A 13,540-nucleotide genomic window follows, 5' to 3' on the forward strand; every position below is an offset into this window, starting at 1 on the left:
GATTGCCAATTAGCAGAACCATCTGGAACCCGTAAAGGGGCCGTGCCAGCTATCCGTACTCTGGGGAGTTTGAGCATCTAAATTCTGGAAGCTGGTGCAATTGGGAGTATCTTGTAACAGGACCCCTCCCCAACAGCCAACTCTTGACAACCCTGGTTGTTGGAGAGGTGGTGATGGATGACAGCCAGGTCCAAGATGTCTCTTTTAGGCACCCAGCACCTCTTCTCAGGTCCAAATCCTTCCTATCCACAAGGTATTGCCAAACATCCCGAGCAGTATATGTGTCCAAAAGTCTCGCCGTGAAGACCTGTTTCCCCATTGATAAACCTGGCATTGGGGCTGATGCAGACAGGTTTTAATCTAGAGATGTGGAAGGTGGGATTGATCTTTAGGATCTTGGGGAGCTGCAAGGTGTATGCCCCTGGGTTTACTTTCCTCAGGACTTTCAAGGGGTTCATTGAACTTGGGCACCAGCTATCTAAACTTCACCCAGAGAGGCAAATCGTGAATGGACAGCCAGACCTGTTGCCCAGACTGAAAAGTGGGTTCCTGTCTTCTCCTTCGGTTCGCCTTGGTTTCTGCCCTCCAGGTAGAGGCCACAAATTCTCTCTTGTCCTACTCCATTTTTGCTTGCAACGTTGGATGAGATCTTCATCTGCAGGGACCCTAACCTTGGCCTCCTGTTCTGGAAAGAGAGACAGAGAATAACCAAACTGGCACTCGAACGGTGACCTCCCTATGCTGAATGCTGTAAGGTTTTGTGAGTGATCTCTGTCCACATCAAATGGTCACACCACTCTTTTTGAGGCCAGGCATCTTAGGTACATTCTAAATCTTGCTTTCGTCATTCCGGGCCACCTATACTTTCTTTTGACATACTCAAGGGTATTGACAATCCCTAGGTGAGCTTGATCAATAGACAATAGGTGCAGAAATAGGCCATTCGGCCCTTTGAGCCAGCACCGCCATTCAATGTGATCATGGCTGATCATCCACAATCCGTACCCCGTTCCTGCCTTCTCCCCATATCCCTTGACTCTGCTATCTTTCAGAGCTCTATCTAACTCTTTCTTGAAAGCATCCAGAGAATTGGCCTTCTGAGGCAGAGCATTCCATAGATTCACAACTCTCTGGGTGAAAAAGTTTTCCCTGAACTCCATTCTAAATGGCCTACCCCTTATTCTTAAACTGTGGCCTCTGGTTCTGGACTCTCCCATTGTCCTCATTGGAGTACCTGGGACCAGAAGGAACCTGGGACGAACACCCGATCCAGAGGGCCGTTCTTAGAAATCTCCTCTTGTGCTTGGGCCTTGTGAACAAGAGCGCTGATTCCCCAGTGAATTGGCGCTACCACCTTGGCTTGAGGCAAAATGGTGGTAGGGCGCTTCTTTCATTCCGGTTCGTCAAACTGGCAGGACAAAGCATCTGGTTTCTGGTTCTTTAACCCTAGTCAATAGGGCAGGATGGAATTAAAGAACAAAGACCACCTGGCTTGCCTGGAATTCACCAGACTGTACATATTTCATTGATATAGCTTCATGCTCCTTGGAGAATCTCAAAGGCAATATTCATGAGTGGAAGGGAGTAACAATTCTTGACTGTTATGCGGTTTAATCCTCTGTAGTCAAAACATAGCCGCAGGCTCCCGTCCTTTTTTTTGCGCCATCTGGTGAGGTGAAGGTCTGAATGAATCCCATAGCAAGAGCTTCTTTCATATGTTCTTTCATTGTGCTTCTCTCTGGATCTAGAGCGCGTATAATTGACCATGCAGAGGACAAGTACCATGGATGAAGATCTATAGCACAGTTGTAGGTTTGGTGTTGTGGAAGAGTTGAGGTCTTTCCCTTGCTGAAGACCTCTTCCAAGTCCTTCTATATAGAAGGAACTTTGAATGGCATGAGTGTTGCAAGTTCTTCTGAACCCTCCTTCAAGATTGATCACTGAGGCTTCTTATGAGGCAGAGATGGTTCGACTGACCTCTGCGTCTCCTCCCTAGTTTCGCTAGACTCCCTTGTATCCTCAGTTGACGGCAATGAAGATGGTCCTTATGCCCTTGGGAACAGGTTCCAAGGGTCTGCAATTAGGAGTCCTCCCTTTAGTCAGGACCTTTTGGCTGGATCCCTTGGGCTTTGGGTTACGTTGTACCAAAGTCTATCTCCTTGCTGATTGTTGGTTTCAGGAGACTCTGGGGTTTGGAACACCATTCCACAAACATACCCTCTAACAATAACTGGACTAAACAATGACTCTCCTCTCCCTCCAGTCCATAGATTGGTTATGCTAAAACAGCCAAGTGTACTTGAGAATCAGGGGCATGAGTGGTGAGTCAATGACGTAGAAACTAATGTCTTCCACATATCCCCTATCCTCATCTGCAAAACCATAGTCTGTTGCTGGATCTGCCCAGAACCTAGTGGGTGGCTGCCCAAGACAGTTGTGGGCATGGACTGGCTTAACTCTTGCAGCAGTATGTCAAGCTGACAGGCGGTTCCCAAGTCCAGAAAATTAGCCACTGCCCCAGAGTCCACAAAAACCTTCATCTGTCTCAAGTTCTTACCCCAGGTGAACTCCAGTTCACCTCAAAACCAGAATCCACGGGACTGGGAGTAGTGGCTGCTACTGTCCCAGTAATCCTGACACTGGATGGTATTAGCAGTTCTTCAGGTGTCTGCACCTTTGGACAGATGACCTGCTTCCCTGTAGTAAAAACAGCAGTTTTGATTCCAACACCGGGACCTCATTGGTGGAGGGCCTCGTATAACCGATCTGCTTGGACTTGACAGAATCCCAAGCAGGAGGTGGGCTGGTCGTGGTTTGAGTTCGGGAGGTGGAACAGCAATGGATTGAGGCTGAGCTCGGGCTAGCCCTCTTTGGCCTCATAATGTAGTCCTCTTATGCTCTACCAAACAATTGTCAAGGTGGATGTACTAGTCGATGAGGACTTCTGAGTCCCCTGTTGTTCTCCCAAGTTGAGGGCAACCTTTAATTCATGGCAGGTCAAGGCTTCCCTGTACTAATGACTCTCTTGTGCCAAAGCTTGGAACTCAATAGACAGTCGGCCACTGACCCATTTCCCTGATGCAGCTTCTTCAGAATTTCCAAGGCTCTGTTTGCACTGGCAGAATGCTAAAATACCTTTCTCGCGTTGGCCATGAATTCCTCCAAGTCAGTGCAGATCTCTAACCTTCATTCCCAGTATGCAGTAGCCCAGGCGAGGGCTCTCCCAGTTAGGAGAGAGATCATGAAGGCCACATTTCTGTGCTCCAAAGGGAACGGGGACAGCTGGAGTTCAAACACCAATGAGCACTGAGTGAGGAAGCCAAGGCAAGAACAAGGTGTCTGTCAATTCTCTCTGGGGTCGGAAGATATACTGGCTCCACGGAGTGACAGACAGCTTCACCAGAGCGACTCTGGCATCCTCCTTGCGATCGCTGGTATACAGTGACCTGGAGGTCGTGCATCTCCAGGTTCTGTCTGAAAATCCTCTCACTGTGGCTGGCCACAGCAGCCGAGAAACTCTGATACCCTGCTGGATCCATGTTGGCTCAATCCTACTGTGACAAGAGTCCTTGACTAGGATGGTTTGGACCCAAATGCTGCAGTACCCAAAGCAAAGATCAAGACATGGTATCAAACTGTATCGGGAACTGAGCACAAATCAAACGCTAGACCATATCACCAATAGGCTTACGATTGAGCACCGAATCACAGTTCGGGTGCTCTTTAAATGCACAATTATTAGTGCCCAAAACATTATTGCCAATTAGTAGGACCGTTCTGAACCCTTAAAGAGGCTGCGACAGTTAGCCATACTCTGGAGAGTTAGAGCATTTAAATCCTGAAAGCTGGCATGGTTGGAGCACTGTCTCATAACAGTGATCAACTGGGCTGTATCCATTACTTCTTTATAGGCTTTTCTGGACCTTTTTTGTAGACTTTTGTTTTACTGTAAGACTAGTCTGGGATAAGATGTGAACATGTTTTGTGGTCGGTGGTTGTCTTTGTTTTGTCCAAATCCCAGGGATTTTACCTTTGCTTAGAGGTCCGTGTTGGAATGGTTAATAACTTAAGAAACTGTCAGTCACTGAAGGTGAAAAGAAACCTCCCCCCCCCCAAAGCAGGTCAAGACCTTCATATCCAACTCTGACTCTGAGAACAAGAAGGGCCTCTTGGAGCTAGGAACAAACACTTTGTAATTGATTTCAATCACTAGGAAATCATTAGGTTTCAACACCTTAACAGCAAGAATTAATTAGATTAATTAGACAGAACCACATCAGGACTTCACATGGGATGTGCAGCCAAACCTCTTCAAATGGACAAAGAAGCGAATGCTATGTGACTGTGGTTATACAACACAAGGGATGGTGCCTTTTAGCTCTAAGTATTCAAAGGACAAATGACACTTCATTAATGTCCCATTGGTGCCTAACCCAGACATTAACTGGTAGAAGTTCCTACTAATTAGAATATCCTTGATACTGAGACTATGCATTTTGGAATTTATCCAGTCAAACATAGCCATCATGTAATATTTTGGGTAGTGTTGGATCTCTGTTTAATTTCTAATCCTTAAGGTTCTTCTGGGAGTCAAAAATGGTGAGCAGTCTTAATTCCAAGATTCCAGTTTGTTTTAGAATACAAACAAACACAAATAATAAGCAAACTAAATATAGAGAGGGGTAACAATGCTAAGGGGTGTAAGACAAAAGAATAAACATGGCACTTCTGAAAAATCTATCACTTTTATCGGTAAGAAATTCCTTAGATATTTATTAGGCTACATAATTAAAGCAATTACATTACGTGGGTGATATTCTAATACATCTCCAATGAAAAATAAGAAAGGTGATAAACCATTAGTTTAGCCGCTATACTGCTTTCTGCCAGTGTGTGAAAAATACACAGATTTGTTAAAAAGTACAAATCTTATAAAAAGAAATATTAAAGAAAACTGTTTTCCAACAGTAGGTTAAATTTTTGACTGTATCCACTTCCTCCAAAAATAACTGCTCCAACTTCTGGTCAGTTGCAAGGGAGTTGGTTATGCTTTCTAATACCATGAAATGTCTAAGACATAATCATGAATACAAAACCTGGTAGAAATCGCAGGAGAATATTAGAGCCCTTATAAGGGAAACCAATGGAAGGGAAATAAAGAATGCACTGTCACTGTCTAGAGATTAGTTTTTTTTAAATTTGGTAAATGCAAAGTCAAACAGTATGCATGTAACAAATATCTTGATAACACACATGCAGAATGCCTTGAAATGCTTTATCAGAAAGATATTATGCAAACACATTCCTAGATCAAATTTTGGCAAAGGACATTTGTGGCTCAGCACCCAGTTTCCTTCCTCATCTCAAAAGTCGTATACATTGGTGGGTTAATTGGCTACTGCAAATTGCTTTACTGTTTAGGTCCCATTGAAGGTAGTCAATGGGAACTTGGGATGAATAGGCTGCAGGGAAAATTAATCAGGAATGGGACTGCTCTGCTAGCAGGCATATTCTCCAAAAGTCGAAATTGTCTCACTCTTTGTCATTAGGAGATATAGAAGTAAAACCTATTTGATATAATTTCTGAGAACTGATTTGTGACTTTCTGCAATATAAATAGGAGGATGTATAAAAAGAAACTTTGCTTTTTATAACAACACAGATCTTTGGTGAGACCATACATGTTCTGTCAGTACAGTTATTCCCTTATTTAAGGAAGGTGATATTTCTCTTACAGCTCACACTTTGAAGGCATGCTGGGTTGATTCCTACAGTGAAAGGGTTGTTTTACAATGAAAAATTGAGAATAGACCTATATTTACTTATATTTAGACCTATATTTTCTAGAATTTAGAACAAGAGGTTATCTCAATAAAGATTACGAAGGCTTTCTCTTTGTGAGAGAGTCTAGAATTAAGAGCCACTTAAAAATACGTTCTTTAACATTTAACATTTCCAAACTGGGAAAAAGGCTCTGATTGAAAATGTATCTAGTGTTTTCCTGGCATATATGATGAATAAATCCTTCTCGGGCTTCCAGCCGGGTACAGATATGGATTATAAACCATGTTTTGATTACAAACTCTGCCACCTTCTTCTCAGTAAATCTAGTTCAGTGGTATTTATAGCCTGCAGTACGTTCCTCCTGATTGGTTAGTCATCATCCAATCAAGTTTCTGCTTTCCCACCTTGTTTATCATCGAATTCCAGTTCTTACTTAGAGCGAGAACTTAGTCCTTGTTAAAATTATTTTCCTCTAGTTTTATTTCAATGACTTATTTTGCCAGGCAGTCCCAAAAGCCATTGTCGCAGCCAGTAGTTTTGTGCCATCAAAGTCAATCCTATGGCCATTGTGAATGCAGTGTTCTGCTACCACTGATTTCCCCGGGCAACTGAAACGGATGCACCTCCTGTGCTCCTTAATGTGGTTTTCCACCATGCGTCCCGTCTGGCTGATGCATGCTGCTCCGCATTCACAAGGAACCTTGTAAATGCCAGCTGACCTAAGTTCCAGGTCATCTTTGACCTGCAAAAGCTGTGACTTGAGCTTCCTATACGTTTGTGGATGGTAATAATCCGATATTACTTCAGGATCCTGGTGATCCTTCCAGAAACTGTGGAAATAAAGGAAAGATATATTAAGGCTTTGATTGTAGCAAAATATAATAAGGCTCTGATTATTTTCCATGTCTCTTTCTCCCTCTCTCTCTCTCTCTCTATTTTATATAGTCATATCAAGTTGCTTGTCAGGCTTCAAAATTCCACAGAAAACAACGTAATCTTGTTCATCCTCTCTTTATAGCTCATACTGTCCAACCCAGGCAACATCCTGGTGAAGCTTGCTTGCAGCTTCGCTAATGCTTCCACATCCTTCTTGAAATGCAGTGACCAGAATTGCACCCAATACTCCAAATGTAATGCAACCAAAGTTTTAAATAGCTGCAACATGACTTCCTGACTTTTATACTCAGGGAAGTAGGTAGTACATTTTCATCATCACCATATCTACTTGTTTCAGGGAACTATGTTCTTGGATCCCAAGATCCTTTTGTACATCAATGTTCCTAAGGGCCTTTGCATATACTATAGTTTCTTTTACATTGACCTTCAAAATGCAATGCCTTACAGGTGCCCAGATTAACCTGCAACTGCCTTTTCTCCAGTTGTACTTCCATCTCAATCATACAGTATTTATAAAACATAACCTCTTTACCCAAAGCCATGCTATCTTGTTGGAGTTACTCACTCCAACAAGCAATCAAGTCTTTGTCAAATGCAGCAGAAGAAAGCAGTAATTGGATTTGGATTAAAGAAAAGACAACAATTGGGCTGCAAGATGATGACAGGAGGGTATGGAATTGAGGTGGGGTGTGTATCTGGTGTGAGACTCCAGGTAGCACTGTTGAGCCCTTTGGAGATGTTGTGGGCTTATCAACGAAACGTCAAAGGCGGGTGCCCACCTGATGACCCCAATGAAGTACCTACTCTCCTTGTCACCACTCCAAGCCCAATGCAGAGTGCTGACTTATCATAGGGATTGAAACATCAAGTCCTATTAGCTCTACTACTGCTCCACTGTAACAAATCCATGCTTTTATGGTTGTGTAAATCCAATCTTGAAGAAATATTTCCCTAACTTCCCCATCACATATGTTAAGCGCACAGCCCCATAACTTGTTGGATTATGCCTCTTGCCTATCTGAAACAAAGGAAAATCATTGCTACCTTCATCAATATCCCAGCAATTTCCTCTCTTAATGACTTGGAGACTTCTCGGCCTTCAGAAGTCAATACCTCCTCCCTCTTCATATTGACATGCTCCCCAATACCCCTCACTGATCTCACCATCATCCATGTTGGTTTCAGTGGTGAATACCAGTGTCAGGTGAAGTCTGCAGATGATAGAATCACGAGCAAATTTTTAAAAAACAAATAGCTGTAGAAACTCGTCAACCAGGCACATGTGGACAGCCAACGTTAAGGGTTGTGGCCCTTCACCTGGTTTGGAAATACGGGTTTATATTTTGGCCTCTTACTCTGGCTCCAAGCTTCAGGTTTCTCCTTTGTGCTTGAGTGGTCCTACCCTAGTTACCCTCTTGTTTTTATTGTATGTGTGACATTCTAAACCACAAGTCGCCAATGTGTCGAAAAGGTTGCGGGCTCATTTGCAGACCGGGGGATGAATCGTGCAGCCCGAGGCACCATCTCGCGAACGCGCCGATTCAAACCCCAACCGCCGGCAGACTCCCGCCCTACAGGCAACGCCCTCTCCCCACTGGTCAGCAGAGCTGCCCATCGCAAATACCTTTGCTCATTGGTTTACTGAACTTCCTGATGGGTGAGTCTTGTGGCCCAAAGAACTAGACGCTGTAGTGGAGATTATGTTTACGGATATGATTAATTTGCTCTTATGCTAAATGCAATTTTGTGCACCAGTAGAATATATTAGCTAATGTTAAATCCAGCCATTAAACTAAGCGACAGCGTCAGTGGAAATTGTTCTAAACGCCCCAAAATGGAAAATTCGCTCCACCTAGAAAGTTCTATCAGCTTGCTGAAATAGTTTATCAGTCGTTCGCAGACTCTCTTCAGTTGTGCGCTTAAAGTGGAGCACCGACCGTAAACAGCATAATAGGTTGCTTGATAGGGTCTAATTTCGGCCATATAAGCTATGGGTTTCCGTAGTGTAGTGGTTATCACGTTCGCCTCACACGCGAAAGGTCCCCGGTTCGACCCCGGGCGGAAACACTATTTTATCACTTCTACTTTAAAAGGTACTTTTACTTATTCAACTAGTAAAACTAATAATTGTCGCATTAAACATTTTCAATTTGCACTTTTAATTCTTAAAACTAGTTTACTAACACGTTATCAGGATTCTATCTTCTACAAATGAAAATTACAGAAATAGTTTATAGCTTCTAAAGTTTAATATTTTGGTACAAATAATTATTAATAAACAGATTACTTACATTTCTTCTACCTCGATATTAGAATGTGCGTTTGATAAAAATTCCAAATATTTGTAAAATAGAATATGAAAATAATGCCACAGATGTTATTATTTTTAATAGGCAATACGATCGTTTTAAAAACCGAATATTTTAATTTGCATTTACCACTTTATGTAGACGTGGAGGATTTTTTTTAGTAACTGCTAGAGACACCAGTCTATATCTATTGAGTCACCTTGAATAAGAACGTATCTAAACTTCAAATTTGCTCCACAATTCATAATATGTTGTCCGATCTGATCATGGTCTCTTTGCTTTCCCCCTTAACTTCCTTGATAGCGTAAATGTAATGGGAACTCAGCCTTGACTACATGTTGTGACGCTGCTCCACAGTCCTCTAGTGCAGAGAACTCCAAAAATATTCTTTCTCGTCTCTAAGTAGATGACACCTTGTTCTCAACTTCAAGTTTATTGTTAATGGCTATAAATGCTTTAACTTTTTGCAACAGCAACACCCTACATACAAATAGTGACAGGCATTACACGAACTAAAATCAACATAAATTATACATAACAACAAAATAATCAATGACACTGGTGCAAGTTCAGAGAGCGATAAAGGAAGTATAGTCTGTGTTAAGTGTTTGGGGTTTCCAATCAATTCATGGATATTTCAACATGGGGAAGAACAAACTGTTGAACCTTGAGCTGTGGGCCTACAAACCTAGACAGAGTGGATGTGGAGAGGATGTTTTCTATAGTGTGGGAGTCTAGAACTAGAGGGCAGAACCTCCAAATCAAAGATGTCCTTTAGATCAGAGATGAGAAGGAATTTCTTTAGCCAGACGATGGTGAATCTGTGGAATTCATTGCCACAGACGGCTGTGGATGCCAAGTCATTGTGTATATTTAAAGTGGAAGTTGATAGATTCTTGAATAGTAAGGGCGTCAGAGGTTATGGAGAGAAAGCACGGACCTGCAGAGTTTCTCTAGCATTTTATGTGTGTTGCTTAGGTGTTTAAGATACGGTGAAGAATTCTGCATCATACATCTTTTCTGGTATTGTGTCCCAGAGGCCCAACTCATGGGCTGTGTAGGGTGGGGGGGGGGGTGAAGAGAAGCCTTTAACTCCCCTTTAAACTTTCAGATTCTCTTAACAGTTTTGTTTAAACATGTCCAATTGCCAAAGCTGACCATAGCAATCCTAGTCTCTCCAAAGACAAAGCAACATCCACAAAATAGAGGCACTCATCAGGTCAGGCAGGATCTATGGAAAAGAGTAAACAGTTGACATTTCAGGCCAAGACCCTTCTTCAGGACTGACAGGGAAGGGGAAGATGCTTGAATTAAAAGGTAGGGGAGGGGAAGGAGGCAAGCTGGAAGGATGATAGGTGATGCCAGGTGGGTGGGAAAGGTTAAGGGCTGGAGAAGAAAGACTCTGATAGGAGAGGAGAGTGGACAAGGCCCTATTTATACTATAAGGGTATTCATTTTGGGTCTTATCAAGATTTTTTTATTTAAGTCTGTTTATCTAAGTGAATCATATTGATGCAGCTATAAAGAAGGCAACAGTGGCCATACAACACACAAAATGCTGGAGGAACTCAGCAGGCCAGGCAGCATCTATGGAAAAGAGTAAACAGTTGACACTTCAGGCCAAGACCATGTTTCATTAGGAGTGTGAGATTTGGTTTGTCACCTAAAACGCTTGAAAACTTCTATAGAAGTACCGCAGAGAGCTTTCTGACTGGCTACATCAACATCTGGTATGGGGGTGGGGGTTGTTACTGCACCAGATCGAAAGAAGTTGTAGAAAATCATAAAATTAGTCAGCTCCATCTTGGGTACTAGCCTCCATAAAAGCCAAAGCATCTTGAAGTAGTGGTGCTTCAGAAAGACAGTGTCCAGCATTAAGGACCCCCGTTGCCTAGGATATGCTCTCTTCTCTTGTCAGGAAGGAGGTACAGAAGCCTGAAGGCACACACTCAGTGATTCAGGACACAAAAATACAACTGAGATGCTGTGGATCAAAGAATATGTACACAACGCTGGAAGAACTCAGCAGGTCAGTCAGCATCCGTGAGAAAAGAGTAGCCAACGTTTCGGGCCAAGGCCCTTTATCAGGAATGGGGGGGGGGAAGAGAGGACCGAAGCCCAGTAATAGAGATAGGGGAGGGGGTAGGGCCTAGAGGCGCCAGAGGAAAGATAAAGGGGGGGAGGGGGAGGGGATAAGCATGAAAGAACTGGATAGATAAAAAAGCAGAAAGTTGAAAGGGGAGAGAGGCAGAGAGGGACCTGGTATAGGGAAAGGGGGAGGGGGAGGGAATTACCGGAAATTGGAGAATTCAATATTCATACCACCAGGCTGGAGGCTACCCAGATGGTAGATGAGGTGTTGCTCCTCCAACCTGAGTTTGGCCTCATCATGGCAGTAGAGGAGGCCATGTATGGACATATCTAGATGGGAATGAGAGGCAGAGTTGAAGTGGGTGGCAACCGGGAGGTCCTGTCTATTGTGACGGATGGAGCGTGGGTGCTCGACGAAGCGGTCCCCCAATCTGCGTCGGGTCTCGCCGATGTAGAGGAGGCCGCACCAGGAGCACCGGATGCAATAGACAACTCCAGCAGACTCGCAGGTGAAGTGTTGCCTCACCTGGAAGGACTGTCTGGGGCCCAGAATAGTGGTAAGGGGGGAGGTGTGGGGACAGATGTAGCATTTGCATTTGCAGGGATAAGTGCCAGGTGGGAGTTCTCTGGGGAGGGACGTGTGGACCAGGTAGTCGCGGAGGGAACGATCCCTGCGAAAAGCTGAGAGGGGTAGGGAGGGAAAGATGTGCTTGGTGGTGGGTACTGTTGAAGGTGGCGGAAGTTGCGGAGGATATTGTGTTGGATCTGGAGGCTGGTGGGGTGGTAGGTCAGGACAAGGGGAACCCTGTCCCTATTGTGGTGACGGGAGGATGGGTTGAGGGCTGAAGTGTGGGAAGTGGAGGAGATGCGGGTGAGGGCATCTTTGATGACGCCAGAGGGGAAACCACGATCCTGAAAGAAAGAGGACATTTGAGAAGTCCTGGAACGGAAAGCCTCATCCTGGGAGTAGATACGGCGGGGTCAGAGGAACTGGGAATAGGGAATGGCATTTTTGCATTGGGCAGGGTGGGAAGAGGTAGTCAAGATAGTTTTGGGAGTCAGTGGGTTTGTAGAAGATTTCAGTGGATAGTCTGTCTCCAGAGATAGAGACCGAGAGATCAAGAAAGGGGAGAGAAGTGTCCGAGATGGACCAAGGCAGCTGAGGGTTAACTGCAGTAGAGCTATAGGCAGGGCTAGCAGGACGAGGGTGGCAAATCTCCTTGGCCAAAACGCTTGACCAAATGGTCATTTTTATTTTAAGCACAAGAGATTCTATAGATGCTGGAAATTTTGAGGAACACACACAAAATACTGGAGGAACTCAGCAAGTCAGGTGGCATCTATGAAGAAGAATAAACAGTTGATGTTTCAGGCTGAGACCCTTCATCAGGACTGGAAATGAAGAGGGCAGAAGCCGGGATAAGAAGGTAGTGAGAAGCAAATCCAGTTTTATATTGGTCTTTATCACCAATGATTTCTTTCTAGATTAATTCAATTAATTAGGTTTAAATTTCCTGGCTGACTGGCAGGATTTGGATCATTAATCCCAGACTTTGGATTAAGTGTCTGTTAACATTATTCCACTGTACCTTCAATATTTAAACAACCCGTGCTTTGCTCCTGCATTCCAATGGGCCTGTTGCAAGCTTGGGTTGTATTTCACAAATCCACTCCGCACAATGTTTCTTAGCTCATTGAGTTTACTCTCATTAGAACCAGTGCAACAAAAGCTGCTCTCATTGGCAGTTCTTCATGTGGGGGAAGGCATACAGATAGCCAGTGACAAGTTTACAAGACAACAAGCTTTCTCTTGTAGCCAAGGAGGTGTTAGTTTACCTTCTGATGCATGAATATCTTCCAGGTCCATGGGGAGAGGGCAGTTCCTCCTCAGACCAATTCCAGCACATCCATTTCAGAGTTATTGACTCACCTGACACGGTGAATCATACATGACTCAGTAATTCCAGGAACAGTTTGTACTGTCATCCTTTGTGGCTTTTTCTTTTCTTTTTCTCACACCCAGTTCCCCATCCCTAAGTGGTTAAAGCAATTAAGCTGGTGAACACGCACACAGGGAGACTAGCGTTCAGTTAGTGCTTGTATATCAATGAGCAAGGTTCATGGGGCAGGGGTTGACATCATGAGACATGAATATTGGGCCAGCCATCTCTGGTTGGGCATCCTTTACCTATGCCTGTTTGCACCAAACCTGTTCTAACCTGTTCCTGACTGAACCAAGCTGTCCACATGGTTAGTGCTCATGTATCTGATTATTCAGGGGTTCAAACACAGATCCAGACAACAGAAAATTAAAATACTGCAGAAGATGGAAATCTGAAATAAAAGCTGAAAATATTGGAGACACTCTGCAAGTCAGTATCTGTGCAAAGAGAAACAGAATTAATAATTCAGGTGCCCACACTGCCTGACCTGCTGAATCTTTTCAGCACTTCTTTGAT

At 43.8% G+C, this 13,540-nt stretch overlaps 1 protein-coding gene and 1 non-coding gene across 4 annotated transcripts in view; both read left to right on the plus strand.

Annotated features, from left to right (window-relative positions):
* Positions 1-8,435: 8,435 nt before the first annotated feature.
* synm (synemin, intermediate filament protein) overlaps positions 8,436-13,540 on the plus strand; it is a 40,551-nt gene continuing 35,446 nt past the window's right edge. For 2 of the 3 annotated variants that reach the window (XM_059946671.1, XM_059946672.1), the window contains exons 1-2: positions 10,821-11,019; positions 12,343-12,508. The gene's annotated coding sequence lies outside the window, so the exon portion shown is untranslated. Of the gene's footprint in view, positions 8,775-10,820; positions 11,020-12,342; positions 12,509-13,540 lie in introns of those variants that run through there. The other variant, XM_059946673.1, reaches the window with a different exon arrangement.
* trnav-cac (transfer RNA valine (anticodon CAC)) lies at positions 8,676-8,748 on the plus strand. The gene has a single exon. It is a non-coding gene; the product is annotated as a tRNA-Val (tRNA).

This window comes from Hypanus sabinus, chromosome 21, assembly GCF_030144855.1.
Source record: "Hypanus sabinus isolate sHypSab1 chromosome 21, sHypSab1.hap1, whole genome shotgun sequence".
Lineage (NCBI taxonomy): Eukaryota > Metazoa > Chordata > Chondrichthyes > Myliobatiformes > Dasyatidae > Hypanus > Hypanus sabinus.